Here is a 16,239-nt window from a genome sequence, read left to right as displayed (position 1 = left end):
CCTCCCTTTCTTTGTCTCTCTCTCTTTCTTTCTTTCTTAAACAGAAAAGTTTGAGATAGAGGTGCTGATGCAAAAAGAAAAAGAAAATTTTTTTTGAGAGCCATGCTTTTGACGCCTTTCACCAGTTCACTGTTTATTCCAATTCACATTGACACTTACACCAAAAGCTCATGGAGACAAGGAAACATGAGTTCAGTTTTTACCATTTCCCCCCAGGTTTGTCATTGTATTGTAAACTGGATTTTTCAATGAAAATTTCTTTCTACAAAGATTATTTAAAATGAAATGAAGTACAAAACTTCCTCCTCAGAAATTCTTATCTGTTTATCCAAAGTCCTTAGTGCCTATTGATCTCCCCTGATCTAACAAGTAGTTTTTAGTTTCTTTGATTTGGCATCTGGTAAAATATGGAAAAAATTTTTTTTCATCTTGCCCTTTTTTAAGCTTCATTTTATTTGCATGCAGTAAAATTTACTCCGTTTGGTGTTCAGTTCTATAAGTTTAGACAAATGCATATGTCATGAAACCACCACCACAAGACACAACATTCCTATCACCCCCTAAAATCCCCATATTTTGTCCCTTTGTCACCATCTCTCCCACTCCTAGTCTCTGGAAACCACTGATCTATTTTTTCTGTTCCAATCATTTTGCTTTTTCTTAAACTGGAAGTTAAATGACCCTAGGCGGCAGTAGTGTAAAGTTTAACTTTACAGCTTGTACTTTTGCATAATGTGTGGTGATCCTTACTTGAGAAAGTGTGTTCCATGATACCTGAAGACTTAAATATACGTGCTTTACAATGTGTACGTGAAGCTTTTCTGTTAAGTAAGAACTCTCTAGCATAAATTAATACCACTGAGTATACTTATGGATTTGTGTAGATTTAAAAATTGTGCTTATTTTCCCTGGGGCCATGATGTTAATTGGTTTATTAGTCAGGTGGAGTGGAGAGCCTGAGGTCAGGACGGTTGTCCTTGAACATGTAAATGAAGAGTGGGTAATCACAATTTGTTATTGTTTGGGCTGATTTTATCTTTAATGGGTTATTCAGAGTCCTGATTAATATTTAGAGCAGTGACTGCTGGCCTCCAACCTGCTCATTGTCTTTAGAACTTTAAATAAAATACTTGATTTCTACCCAAGACAGCAGTTATGGGAAGCCTTTTGCTTCTTGTCTTCATGAAGACAACTCTTGATCTCTCAATTCTTAATTTAAACAAGAAAAATATCTGTAAATGTAGGGATTCTTACACTCATTTTTTATGGCTGAAGATTCACATTTAGGGATCTCGGAAAAACACAGGTAGGCAGAGTGTATAAAGGGATGTTTTGGGAACAATGAAGGTAAGAGTTTTTGCTGTTGCTGTCAAGTTGATTCCGAGTCATAGCAACCCCATGTGTCAGAATAGAACTGCCCCATAGAGTTTTCTTGGCTGTAATCTTTATGGAAGCAGATCACCAGGTCTTTCTCTTGCAGAGCAGATGGGTGAGTTTGAACTGCCAACCTTTCAGTTAGAAGTTGAGCACTTAACTGTTTTGATACCAGGTCTCCTTGAAGGTACGAGAGCGGGGAGAAAATCAGCTTTGTGTTAAATTTATGGTTTTTGAGAAGACTAACCTGAGGAGCTTTTCAAGTTTTATACCGCTAACATTAATGCTATTTTCCCTCTCCCTTCACAGTTATTAAAGCCAGTCTTACCCACCCCTTTCCCTTGCTCTCTCCCATGAGGGAGTGACTTGGGAGAAACAATGGTTTTCAACCAGTGTTTTATTTTGGAAATTTTTCAAACGTAAAGAAGAATTGAAAGGATTGTACAGTCATCCCTTGGTAACTACGGGGGATTGTTTCTAGGACCCCTCATGGATAAAAAATCTGAGGATGCTCAAGTCCCTTATATAAAATGGCATAGTATTTGCATATAACCTACGTACATCCTCCCATATACTTTAAATCAACTTTAGATTACTTATAATGCTTGATACAAGGTAAATGCTATGGAAATAATTGTTTTATCACACTTGAAGACTTGCTCTGGAAGGTAACCTTTCTCTTCTCTGAGTTTCTTGAGCTCTTCTGGGAGCGCTGATGCTGCCTGGGCATCAACCAGTGCTGATTCTCTGTGACCCTGAAGTTCTGGAAGCTAGAGCACTTTGTATGTCTAGACAGCCATCCATTACTAGCCTGAAACTCCTTCCTCTTGCTCTCAACTCCCTCACACTTTAGCCTTTGAGAGATTGCTTTGACCACTTCATTGATTTTTAAAAACCAAAACCAAACCCATTGCTGTCAAGTCAATTCTGACTCATAGTGACCCTATTGGACAGAGTAGAACTGCCCCATAGGGTTTCCAAGGAGTGGCTGGTGGATTTGAACTGCCGATCTTTTGGTTAGCAGCCAAGCTCTTAACTAATGTGCCACCAGGGCTCCAGTGCATTGTAGGAGCCGTTTTTTTTCACAGAAACAAAGGGTACACACAACACAAGTAGCAAATGAACAAGACGTGAGGCGAAAAAATGCTGTAACACCGAGGGCTGGAGAGAGACTGAGGATCTTTGAAATGGCAGGAGGCTACAGCAGGGGATGCCGACACATCACTTCATTCCCATGGGCTCAGTGTAGTGCTCTGCCTGTGGCAAATTCAAGTTTTGCTTTTTGGAATTTTCTTTTCCCAAATATTTTTGATCGGCAGTTGGTTGAATCCGCGAATGCAGAACCCGTGAATATAGAGCGCAGACTGTACAATGAACATGTACATCCTATGTATCTGTACCCCATGGTTAGCATTTTGCCCCATTTATCTTCCCTCCCTCCCCTTGCTCTCCATGTATGTGACCATACGTATACATACACACATTTTTCCCCTTTACCATTTAAAAGTAAAGGGACATCATAATATACACCCCTGAACACTCATATATTGTCTTCTTTTTCTTAAAGGACATTCTCCTACATAACTGCAATGCCATCATCACACTCAAATTTAACATTCTGTAATGTCATTTGATATGTGGTCCACGCTGAAATTTCCCCATTGCTCCCAGAATGTCTTTTAGAGCTATTTGTTTTCTTCCAGGATCCAATCAAGGCTTTTGCCTTGCATTTGCTTGTTGTGTCTCTGTATTTTCCTTTAATCTTGAACAGTCTATCAGCCATTTTTGTTTTTACTTTCGTGGCATCCACACTTTTGAAGAGCCCAGACCAGTTCTCTTGAAGAAGGTCCCACATTCTGAATTTCTCTGGTTGCCTCCTCAGGATTAGATTCAGATTAAAATTTTTTGGCAAGAACATGATAGGAGTGATGTTGTACTTAACCACTGCATCACATCTGGAGAAACAAATAACACTTTGTTCTTATTGATAATGCTAAGAATGCTAAGGTGGTGTTTTCCAAATGTCTTAGGCTGGATTCTCTAGAGAAGCAAAACCAGTGAAGTGTATGTATATACATACATATATATATATATATATATATATAGAGAGAGAGAGAGAGAGAGAGAGAGAGAGAGAGAGACTTATCTCAAGCAAATGGCTCACACAGTTGTAGAGGCTGACAAGTCCCAAGTCCGTGGGTCAGGTGTTAGGCTGGAGGCTTCTCCTGACTCATGTGGTTTCAGGGGCTGATGAACCCAAGATCAGCAGGTAAGATGGCAAGTTGGTGGCTCACAGGCTGTGGAGGCCGACAAATACCAAGATCAGTAGGCAGTGTGGCAGGCCACTGACTCAAGTCCAAAGAACCAGAGGTCAGATTATGATGAGCCGAATGCAGCATCCCAGAGCAAGCAAAGGCCAGTGAGCTTTGCCCAAACGTCCATATATATTAGATGCACACCACACCCCTGAGGAAGCTTCCTTTACAACTGATTGGCTGATCACATCAGATCACATCATGGAGGTGATTACATTATATCACAAAATGGAAGGTAACTACATCATTACATAAACTGCCAAACTTCATCCATTACATAACTGCCAAACCACTGAGAATCATGGCCCAGCCAAGTTGACACACAACCTTAATCATCATACCAGATATCACCATTATAAAAGTACCCTTTACTTTTGTAATTAGAAGGTAATTTTTGTGAAACCCTGTTCGTATCCTGTTCCTTAATAGCCGTTCACCTTATGGTTTTAGCATCCATTGATGATCCTTATCTAATTCAATTATATTGGTGGTTGCAGAATAGTGATTTTCTAATTCTACCATTCCTTCTGCATGTATTAGCTGGCTTACTTCTGTAAACTGAAATATGCATATCACTATGGACATCTAAGGTCATTTTGAATGTCCAAAGAATGGGACCTCTTCTGACTCAACTGCCCTTGTATACTATTTTTGCCAGGACAGTGTCTAAAATGCTAGTGATAGAATTGACAGTCTTTTTCTCCCATAGCAATGTAAACTTGTGTCTAATAAATATATTTACATGTCAACCAATTATCTTGTGGGAGCAACAACTTGATATGACCAAAACATCATGTGAGCTTTGTGCTAATGAGGATAGAGAGGCTCATAGGCTTTTCTGTTTCTTTCTTTTTTTTTTTCCTTTTTGCTACTTTAGTGTATATTTGACCTGTACTTATCAGTCCATGTAGGTCTTATGCACCATAGCATCTAATGGTAGGGAGGACAGGTAATGCCAAAACAAAATGGAAGGGAGGCGCTCAGAGGAACTCTGAGTGTATATTTACCACAGTGCTTTTGGGTATTCACTTGTACCTTCTTGTGGCTGTCAGTAGATCAGAACAGAATTCACTTCAAGATTTAGTACCTAGGCATTGTCCTATGTAGGCTTTGCTTGTGTGGATATCAGAGCCTCTCGTGCTCTCAAGGAGTCCCTGGGTGGTACAAACAGTTAATGTGCTTGGCTGCTAACCAAAAGGTTGGAGGTTCAAATCTATCCAGAGGCACCTCAGAAGAAAGATCTAGCAATCTACTTCTGAAAAATCAACCATCAAAAATCTTATGGAACACAGTTATGTTCTGGCACACATAGGGTCTCCATGAGTTGGGAATTGACTCAACAACAACTGGAACTGGTACTGATAGCACTGTGAAACAAGTTAATGATCCCAAAAATCTCTGATAACAGTCTGTATGTTTCCATAGGAAATCACTTTTGTCTTCCCTTTTTAAAGGGAAATACACATTTTCGTATTAAAATGATAGACCATCATGAACTGTGTCTTTAACCTCTTTGAGCCGCTTCTCATCTGTAAAATAAAGTCAAAGTAGATTATCTCAACAGTTACTTATCTCCAAGTTTCTTTGATTATATGCTAAAAGTTATAAATGGAAAAAGCAGAAAGGGAAATGAATTACTGTTCTTATTTCAAAGCCTGGCCATTATCAGCAAAGTCTTACCTGATCTTCTGGGTAAGAACTCTTGTAACAGAGCCCCCTAAGGTATAGAAAACAGTGTTGTACATACAGTGTGGTTTTCACATGAGACCAACCACTCTCTGAAGAGAAGTAGCATAGACGGAGAGCAGGATATGAAAAAACAGTGTGTGGAACCTCATATAAATGATCCCTTGTGCCCCTATACTATAGTTTCCCCAGCAACTCAAAAGTAAAACACAAGTCTCTTGTGTCTAAGGGGATCAAAATGCCACATTTCTTTTTGTTTTATTGTTACATGATGGTTTCGTATCGTTTTATAGGAGGTTTTTTTTTTTTTCATCATCCATTTGATTTTCATACAAATTGGGATTGTTTGGAAGAAGAGTCATTAATATTCTCTACAGCTTGTTCTTGTTCCTCCTTTTATGTTCATTGCTAGTGCAGACTTCTCCCTTTTGTAAAATATTCCACTGATGCCCTTGGTAGATTTCGAGGTTGTTAAAGAAATTGTAATAACAGCTCAGGGAACAGTCAAGAACTGCCTGTCCTACACCGTCTGACCCTGACTAGCCATTCTCCTTGTAGTTTTAAATCTTTGTGTACAGACTGTAATTCACAAAACAGATTTTGACAAATTTAAATTCAGCAAATCTTTCCAGGCATGAGAGCTTTGTACAGTCAGGGCCAGAAAAGTCGGGTTTTCATCTACTAATGCCAGTACCCATTAACAATGGCAGCAACATTGAAATAGTTATTTGGATTTATGAAGGGAACATTTTACTAGAGAAAACAGCAAATGAAAATGGCCAGGAAGGAGAGGTTACCTTTTTTCAAAAACGGTGGTTTGTCCCCAGTGTTTTACATAAATTTATCTGTTTCTTTTTTTAAATATTTTATTGGGCTTTAGGTGAAGATTTACAGAGCAAATAGTTTCCCATTCGACAGTTTGTACACAGAATGTTCCAAGACATTGGTTGCAGTCCCCTTAACGTATCAGCACTCCCCGCGTTTCCACCCTGGGTTCCCCATTACCTTTTGTCCGGTTTTCTTACTCCTTCCTGCCTTCTCATCTTTGCTGTGGGGCAGATTTTGTCCTTTTGGTCTCATACAATTAACTCTTCTAAAGTGCTCGTTCCTCTCAGGTGTTATTGTTTATTTTATGGGCCTGTCTATTGTTTGGCTGAAAGGTGGTCTCTGGGAATGGCTTTAGTTCCACGTTAGAAGGGTGTCTAAGGGCCATAGTCTTAGGGGTTCCTCCAGTCTCTATCAGACAAGTAAGCTTGGTCTTTTTTATGGATTTTATTTTTGTTCTACATTTTTCTGCTGCTCTGCCTGGGACCCTCTATTATGATCCTGGTCAGAGGGATCATACCTATTTCTTTCAGTAAGATTGTTTGGGATTTCTATTCATGCACAAGTATATGATTTAATATATTTAGTTATTATTAGTCCTCTAAATGTATAGGTACTCTACTGAATAAAAGTAAGGAACACACTTGCTTGGGTGTACGCGTGCACACAAACACACACACACACACTTCTACTAGGGGCCTGCCTTACCTTGCTTGGGACAATTATCAGCCATGATTGAATAAATAAATTCCTGCTACTATTCTACGGGGAAAATATTAAACGACACAAGAAGCATCAAAAGAAGATGGAAGGAATACACAGAGTCATTATATCAAAAAAAACTGATCGATGTTCAACCATTTCAGGAGGTAGCATATGATTAGGAACTGATGGTACTGAAGGAAGAAGTCCAGGCTGCACTGAAGGCATTGGCAAAAAACAAGGCTCCAGGAATTGACGGAATATCAATTGAGATGTTTCAACAAATGGATGCAGCACTGGAAGTGCTCACTCGTCTATGCCAAGAAATTTGGAAGACAGCTACCTGACCAACCGACTGGAAGAGATCTGTATTTATTCCTATTATTCCTATCCATATTATTCCAACTGAATGTGGAAATTATTGAACAATACCATTAGTATCACACACAAGTAAAATTTTACTGAAGTTCACTCAAAAGCGGCTACAGCAGTATATCAACAGGGAACTGCCAGAAATTCAAGCCAGATTCAGAAGAGGTCGTGAAACCATGGATATCATTGCTGATGTCAGATGGATCTTGGCTGAAAGCAGAGACTACCAGAAAGATGTTTACCTGTGTTATATTGACTATGCAAAGACATTCGACTGCGTGGATCATAACAAATTATGGATAACATTGTGAAGAATGGGAATTCCAGAATGCTTAATTGTGCTCATGAGGAACATGTACACAGATCAAGAGGCAGTCATTTGGACAGAACAAGGGGATACTGCATGGTTTAAAGTCAGGAAAGGTGTGCATCAGGGTTGTATCCTTTCACCATACCTACTCAGTCTGAATACTGAGCAAATAATCCAAGAAGCTGGACTCTATGAAGAAGAACGGGGTATCAAGATTGGAGGAAGATGCATTAACCAACTGCATTATGCAGATGATAGAACCTTGCTTGCTGAAAGTAAAGAGGACTCGAAGCAGTTACTGATGAAGATCAAAGACCACAGCCTTCAGTATGGATTACGCCTCAACATAAAGAAAACAAAAATCCTCACAACTTGACCGATAAGCAACATCATGATAAACAGAAAAGATTCAAGTTGTCAAGGATTTCATTTTACTTGGATCTACAATCAACACCCATGGAAGCAACAGTCAAGAAATCAAAAGATGCATCGCATTGGGCAAATCTGCTGCAAAAGACCTCTTTGAAGTGTTGAAAAGCAAAGATGTTACCTGGAAGACTAAGGTGCGCCTGACCCAAGCCATGGTGTTTTCAATTACCTCATAAGCATGCAAAAGCTGGATGATGAATAAGGAAAACCGAAGAAGAATTGACGCCTTCGAATTGTGGTGTTGGCAAAGAATATTGAATGGACTGCCAGAAGAATGAACAAATCTGTCTTGGAAGAAGTACAACCAGAATGCTCCTTAGAAACAAGGATGACAAAGCTATGTCTCATATACTTTGGACATGTTATCAGGAGGGATCAGTCCCTGGAGAAGTTCATCATGCTTGGTAAAGTGGAGGGTCAGCGAAAAACAGAAAGACCCTCAACAAGATGGATTGACAGAGTGGCTGCAGCAGTGGACTCAAGCGTAGCAATTACTGTGAGGATGGTGCAGGACAGGGCAATGTTTTGTTCTGTGGTCCATAGGGTCACTATGAGTTGGAACGGACTCGACGGCACCTAACAACAACAACAACTATTTATCCTGGAATACATTGCGCAGAGTTATCTATTTGAGAAGCAACTTGACCTAAAAAATCAAGGTCTATAAAATGCAGCATGTTTCCATGTGACTTCCAGTTTGAGTTTTTTTATTTATTAGTCCTCTTTATACCATCTGTCCAGAATATACTAACAAGCATGTTATTTCCCTTCCAAGCAGTAGTTCAACAGGCCTATCATGGCTTCTCAGCTTCTGTTTTCTACAAGATAGCTGTCTGCCTGTTGGGTGCCCTTCAGGGCTCCCAGAGAAGCCTAGACCAAAAAACAAACCTGTTGCCGACTCATAGCGACCCTATAGGGCAGAGTAAAATCGCCCCACAGGGTTTCTAAGGAGCGGCAGTGGATTCGAACTGCTGCCTTTTTGGTTAGCACCTGAGCTCTTAACCATATTGGTTTCTTAGTTTTGACAAATTAACATGGTAATATAAGATGTGAACTCTAGGGCAGGGTTTCTCAACCTTGGTACTATTGCCATTTTGGACTGCATAATTATTTTTTTTGTATGGGGCTGTCCTGTGCACTGTCAGATATTTGGCAGCGTCCCAGTAGATGCCAGTAACACACATCCCCCCACCCTAGTTGTGACAACCTAAGTCTCCAGACATTATCAAATGTCCTCTGGGGGGACAGAATAGTCCCTGGTTGAGAACCACTGCTCTAGAGGATGGCTGTCTGCCTGTGAGGTTCCATTCAGGGACCTCAGTGTGGATATTGTATATTCCTGTATTTTAAGCCGAAATTTTAAGCCAGATCATTTTAAACATACCTTCCGAATCTGGAAATAGCCTATGTAGCCTGTGTATATGATACTATAACATACAAACCAGCAAAGAGACATTTATTTTAAAAATTATTTCAAAATAAACTTTGGGCAGTTTGAGAATGTATGTATTTTTGTCTACCCCTTAGACAATCCTTGTAAGTTTAATTTTTTAGCTCTTCTGGATGACTGGGCAGTTTTTTTCATCCTGATCACATTCAGATCCTATAATCCTTCGTTTTATTCATTGTGGTCCTATTGCAGCTTAATTCCCACCCATTGTTCAACTCAGCAAACTTTTATGGAGGATCTAGAAGCATAGTTCCTGTCTGTAAGTAACCGGAAGTCTAGGAGGGACACGAAGAAGGCATAGGCAAATACTGTTTCCAGGATGGTAGTTCCTTCTTCTCTGAGCATTACTAGGCATGATCTTTTGCAGAATGTTTACTTCTCTATATATTAATTATTGCGGTTTATTAAGTTTTGACATGATTTTCACAAACCTCACAATTGAGATGTCAATTGTATTCTCTTAAAACTAGCATACATATATTTTGTGGTAGCTCGGGTATGGAGCTTGCTGAGGTATCTTCCCATTGCTTTTCTTCCAGAGCTATGAGTTGATATTGTTATCCTATGAGAAAAATGAGTATTCAGGTTGACCCCTGGCAGCCATTTGTGGCCTGACCCTTCAGTGCAAGGGCTTATGGAAAGCATATCATGACAGAAACTCAGAAATTATTCTGAGCCCTGGCAAATTCCCTAACTCCTAACTTGCTTGTTATTATATTGGTCGTTAAATCCCTTGGCTAGAAATTCCAGATGAGATTTTTTTTTAACTGTCTTTGGAGTCCCTCTCTCGGTGGCCCAAACGTGTAAGCACTCAGCTACTAAGCAAAAAGGTTGGCAGTTCAAATCCACCCAGAGGGACCTAGGAATAAAGGCCTGTGATCTCCTTTCAAAAGGTCACAGTCATCGAAAACCCTATGGAGCACACTTTTACTGTGAAACACATGGGGTTGCCATGAGTCAGAACTGACACAATGGCAACTGTGTGTGTGTTTGTCTTTATGCCTTGTTAAGAGGATATATGTATAAAGCCACCTCAGTCCTCTCTAACAAAGCAACAGTGATACCAGCTTGATTTCTTTGCCCAGCCTCCATGCTATGGATAGTTTTTGATAGATGAGGACCAACAAAGAAGGAGGGAAAACTCAAGATACTTCCAAACTGCGGCAATCACAACTACAGGAGCTGTGATATCTGTGTGTTTTTTGTATGTATGAATGCCATAGGAGAGGAAGAAAAGGAGGTATTGCAAAAACAAAAAGAAAAACCAGGGCTAAATGGCCCATTCTAAGAGTTTCTGCTTAGATGGTTTGAAACTGGCATTGAGGGGTGAGGGCAAGGTCATCCCTGAAACCAAGAGAAGAAGATATTTTAGGCCTATATGTATGCCAACAAATAATGGCACCTCCAAGGTTGATCACAATCCAATGCAATTGTACTTGTCTTTTCACCTCAACAGCTCCCTACTGTTCCAGTCTATCCCTAGTTATTTATTCTAGAATGATCAAAATGTAGTTTTTGCTGGGTTTTAGTTCTAGTTCTGTAAGATCTTTATAGAAGTTTGCCTGTTTGGTTTTATTTTTTAATGCGTTCTTTCTTTATTACCAGACAAAAGGAGAGGGACTATACCACTAAGATACAGAATAGTTTGTAGTAAAAATGAAAGATCGAAACAGAATGAGAATGTGAATTCCCATATCTTGTCTTCAGTGCTGTCAGTTGGCATAGGCTAGCAGTATTAAAAGAGCCAGAATGATGGACTTTGCATTTTAGGAGCTAGAAAGAATCTTGAGAATTTCCAGCCTTTAAGCAGAGGAGAATCTATAATATTTTGAAAGGGAGAACTTTCTACAGTTTCTCTTGGTAATTTCACACTAATGCTTTAACAACTTTCAGCATCAGGAAATTTTTCCGTGTGAAGTACAGCCTAAATTCCTCATGCTGCTTAAGCCTGTTTCTGCTTGTTCTGTCCTCAGTGGAGGGATCGAACAGCTGGTCACAGGCCCCTGTGCAAGAGCCATTCACATAATTGAAAACTCTTATTAAATCGCCCCTTCAGCCGCTGTTTCTTGCTCATTCTCTCTCTCTCTCTCTCTTTTTTTTCCTTGGCTAAATAATCCCAATTCTCTTAAGCTGTTCTCATAGGTCTTTCAAACCCTTTAATTATCGTCGTGCCTTTCTGCCAAGCCCTCTCTAAGTTCTGGGTCAGCTGTAGCCACCAGAACTAGATGCTGTTTTCTAGGAAGGATTTGAATAATATTAAAAGTAATGAGAGAATTCTCTCATGTTATACCTTTAGTTATATATCACAGACATGGTGCTTCCTTTTTATTTTATTTTTTTACATCTACATTGTTGCTGACTCATGGTCAGATTTTTTTCCCATCTTCCAGAATAAACAGAAGCTTTATATTATTATGACACTTTTTATATTAAGCATGAATTCTCACTCTGCAGTATGTCTGTTAATCCATCATTTAACAAACTACCACTTAAATATAAGTCAGAAAAAAGTAGGTTCAGATTAAACAACATTTTAAATAGAAATAAATTAGTAACTCTCTTTGATTTACTGCCTTTCTATAATGTTTTGTCTCCTAGGCTAGAAGGGGTTATTTTGATAAGGTTAGTTTCTAGACCAGTGGAGCAAGGGATTACTATAGGACATATTGTAGCTGAACACTTGCAAATCTTTTGACAGAGTCATTCATTGTGTCTTTATGCACAACGTGGATACATGTGTGCAGTAGAGACTAGATGATAATATAGCTGGGAAGAGTCATTCATAGTTCATCAACCAGAGAGGACTAAATGATAGATTTGTGTTGACCTGAGGTGTGGCTATAGTGGTGTGGCTCATGTTTGACCTTAGCCTGATAGATATTTTCACCAGTGACTTTGTGATGAAGAAAGAACATGTTTTGAAATATAAAAATCACGTAAAGTTGGGTCAAATGGCTAATTCATCGACTATAAGAGTCAGGATTCTTAAAGATATTGATGAGATTGCACAGTGGGCGCAAACTAACAGGAAAGTCCTTGACAGAAGTGAAAGGAAACAAAATCCTCGATGAACATGTACAGAGTAGAAGAATCACTGGAAACAGCCAAGAATAGCATTTCCCATAATGCCCATCAGGACATTACTACTTTGTGGTGTTCACAGGCCTTTTAAGTTTGTTTTTTTTTGTTGTTGTTGTTGTTTTTTAAGGTCTTGGGAATCACTGAATAATGTCTGGGAAATTTTGAGGTCAAACAAAGTTTAACGTGTTTCTTTACTGACGACCTTCTTAACTTTTAATATGTTAACATGCATTAAGAATTTTAAGAGGTGGATATAATGTGCAATGTTTCCGTAATTAATTTGACCTTCTTTTCATGAAGCGTTCTGCTGGATGATTGATCTGCTGGATGCACTGGGAAACACTGACCCAGAGGTTTTAGTTGAGTAGACACCCTGTGTGAGCCTACAGTACAGAACAAAAGAAAGTAATCCAATTATACTGTCCAGAGAAATCGAGGTACTAGTCCCAGCAGATCGCATTTGGAGAATAGTTTTCTAAAGGACAATGGCAAACCAAGTCATGTCATAGGAGAAAGAAATAAAAGGAATAAGGATGAGGAGGCATTGAGAGACATGACACCCCTGGTGAAATATTTAAAAAGCTGCACAGAGGCTGAGAACGCCTGGGTTTCTGGTCAAATGGATAATAATAATGACGATAACAGTAGCAAACACTGACATGGCTCTTGCTATGTGCCAGACACTGTTCCAAGTGCCTTTCATTTGTTAATTCATTTAATTCTTAAAATAACCCAATGAGTAAGCATTATTAATATTTCCATTTCATAGCAGAGGAAAATTAAGACCCAGATATAAAGTCATTTCCTCAAGGTCTCACAGCTAGTAAGTGGCAAAGCTGGAATTTGAACCCACAGGGTTTGACTCTGGAGCTTCTGCTCCTATCCACTCTGCTTGCAGATTTCTGCTCAGTGTGATGAAGCACCATTTTTAACAGGGATACACAAATGTTCAAGATCATCCTTTAAGGATGTTTGCTCCCTCTCACGGACAGTATTATATGGTGGCTGTAAGAACACACTGGCATTAGATAAGAGTTTGGACTGGACACTGCTGAAGGTCTTCCAGCTCTGTGGGACCATTCCAAAAGGATGAATTGAATTGCATGGTCCCTTTCATCTTTAGGTTCTATAATTCCTTTTTTTTTCTTTTTAATTTTCTACAAAGTACCTCTGTGATGGCACTCTACCCAGAGAAAAGTTCTCAACAAAAGCTTTTCATCAGTAGTTTGAATTGATACCATTTTGCAGCTAGGAAATCCAAGGTTAAACACCTCATTATAATGTTGTTAAATTTATAATCAGGGGTAACAACTGGTTGCAGTGGTCAGTGGTGCAAGCCAAATGGCCCGTCAGTCCAAACCCTACTTCCTTTCTTTCTGCAATGTGAATAGATTGTTTATTAGCAAGCCACATTCAAAGAGAAACAACTTGGGTTTGAAGTTCAAATGCTCATTACTTGTTTGATACTAAATATCACGTTATATATTTTGTTTAAATTGCCCTTGGAACAAGTAGTGCCCCTTGGTTCTTGGACAAAGCAAATGAAAATTATTTCTGGAGAAGGCATCTTCATTCCAGGGCTCAAAGTATCACCAGAAAATATTTTTAAGGTCAATTAGTACATAGTAAAAAAGAATTAAGCATACGAGAAACCAAGATGAAAGCGAATAGAAATAGCAGACCAAAGGAGACCCAGAATAATTCCATATATTGGAATTCTCAGGTGGAGATTATTTTTTAAAACACCAACTATGCTTACCCTGTTTAAGAAAATTTAAAAAACAAGATTTAAAAATATCTGCAGGGAAGTACCAGTTCTAAAAATGACCTTAAAAGTGACCAACTTAAACTTCTAGATATTAAAAAGCACAATAAACAAAATTTAAAACTTTACTGTTTGGGCTTACAGCAAAATGGATGCTGCTGAAGAGAGAATAGATACTTAGACAATACTTCAGAAGAAATTAATAGGAATGAGGCAGAGAAGGATAAAAATATGAAAAATAGGAAAGACTTGTTCAAAGAAATGAATGGAAGTGGTTGAGAAGGTCTAACATTTATGTAACAGGGTTTTATAAGTAGAGACGAGAGGGAATGGAGAACAGGCACTACTGAGATCATGACTGACAAGATTCTAGATTCTAAAGCTGAGTAAAGACTAAATCACAGGTTCAAGAAGCCCAGTGAGTCCTAAGTAGTATAAATAAAACACAAAGAAAGTGCAGAAAACCGAAGAGACAAAGACAGGAAAAGGATAGATTACCTTCAACAGTGACAACACAGACAGTGAGATAAAAATGGAATAACATTTCAGTATGCTAAAACAAAATAAAAGTGAACAAAACCAAAAGACCCTTCAATCTGAAATCCTATACTTAATGAAGGTATCTATCAAGAATATGGATATAAGTTTGGCCCCTGGACACCCTTTTAACTCAGTACTAAAGTCACTCCTGAGGTTCACCCTTTAGCCAAAGATTAGACAGGCCCATAAAACAAAACGAGACTAAATGGGCACACCAGCCCAGGGGCAAGGACAAGAAGGCAGGAGGGGACAGGTTGAGAAGGGGAGAGTGTTGACATGTCGTGGAGTTGGCAACCAGTGTCACAAAACAGTATTTGTATTAATGGTTTAATGAGAAACTAGTTTGCTCTGTAAACCTTCATCTAAAGTGTAATAAAAAAATGTATATAAAAGGGATATTTTTAGACAAACAAAATATAATAAATTCACCACCAACAGACATTGACTAAAGGAAATCCTACAGGATGTACTTCAGGCAGCAGACAAGCAATCCTAGATGGAAAAGACTTGAGAGTCAAGAAACAATGAAGAGCAAAGAAAATAAAAGGGAGGGGGGACAATATGTGGGTAAATCCAACAATATAAAAAATTAAAACACAATCTTGTATGGTTAAAAAAAAGATACAATTAAAATACGTGAGTATAATAACGTATAAGTCAAGTGATGAGTAAATATAACTGGAGTTTTCTAAGATCATTGTAAGGAGCCCTGGTGGGGCAGTGGTTAATGCCCTCAGCTGCTAATAGAAAGGTTGGTGGTTCAAACCCACCAGCCACTCAGTGGGGGAAAGATGTGGCAGTCTGCTTCCATACTCTCTGGGAGGACTGTCTTTATTCAATTTAGACTTTGAAAGAGAGAGAATGAAAGAGACAGACAGACAGAAACAACAGGACACCATGAAAACAGCACTAGACCAGGAAGATTGTATTCTAGTACCAGCTCGGCCGCCAATTAGTTGTAGGCCTTTGCAAAGCTACTTTTCAGACCTATATCTCAGTTTTCTTTTTTGTGAAAAGAAACTTTGGAACCGTATGAATTTTAAAGCCCCTTCATTATTAGTCTATGAAACATTGAGAAATAGGTTCTGTAGGAAAAAAAAATCAATAGTTCCTGAGGTTTTTTTTTTCCTTCTTCAAAATTTTATCAGTAAACACATTAAAATGTATTAAACAAATAATACAAGTATTATACATGTATATGTATGTATGTATATAAGTATATAAGTATGGATTATATAATACAACCAAAAAAGTAAAGTATTAAAATGTTCCTGGCTGACTTATATTCTATTAAACCTTATCAGGTATTTAAAAATCGGAACTAAATATAGTCTCTTTTAGATGTGTGTTTTACTTTTTCTATTTGTTTTGTTTTCTTGTCAGCTAGAGG

At 38.6% G+C, this 16,239-nt stretch overlaps 1 protein-coding gene across 1 annotated transcript in view; it reads left to right on the top strand.

Annotated features, from left to right (window-relative positions):
• The window catches only part of DMD (dystrophin), a 2,372,918-nt gene that overhangs the window by 2,297,836 nt on the left and 58,843 nt on the right, over nt 1-16,239 (top strand). The window lies entirely within an intron of this gene.

The sequence above is a fragment of the Trichechus manatus genome, unplaced genomic scaffold (assembly GCF_000243295.1).
Source record: "Trichechus manatus latirostris isolate Lorelei unplaced genomic scaffold, TriManLat1.0 scaffold00159, whole genome shotgun sequence".
Classification (NCBI taxonomy): Eukaryota; Metazoa; Chordata; class Mammalia; order Sirenia; family Trichechidae; genus Trichechus; species Trichechus manatus.
The sequence above is the reverse complement of the archived record's forward strand: the minus strand, read 5'-3'. Positions and strand labels throughout refer to the sequence as shown.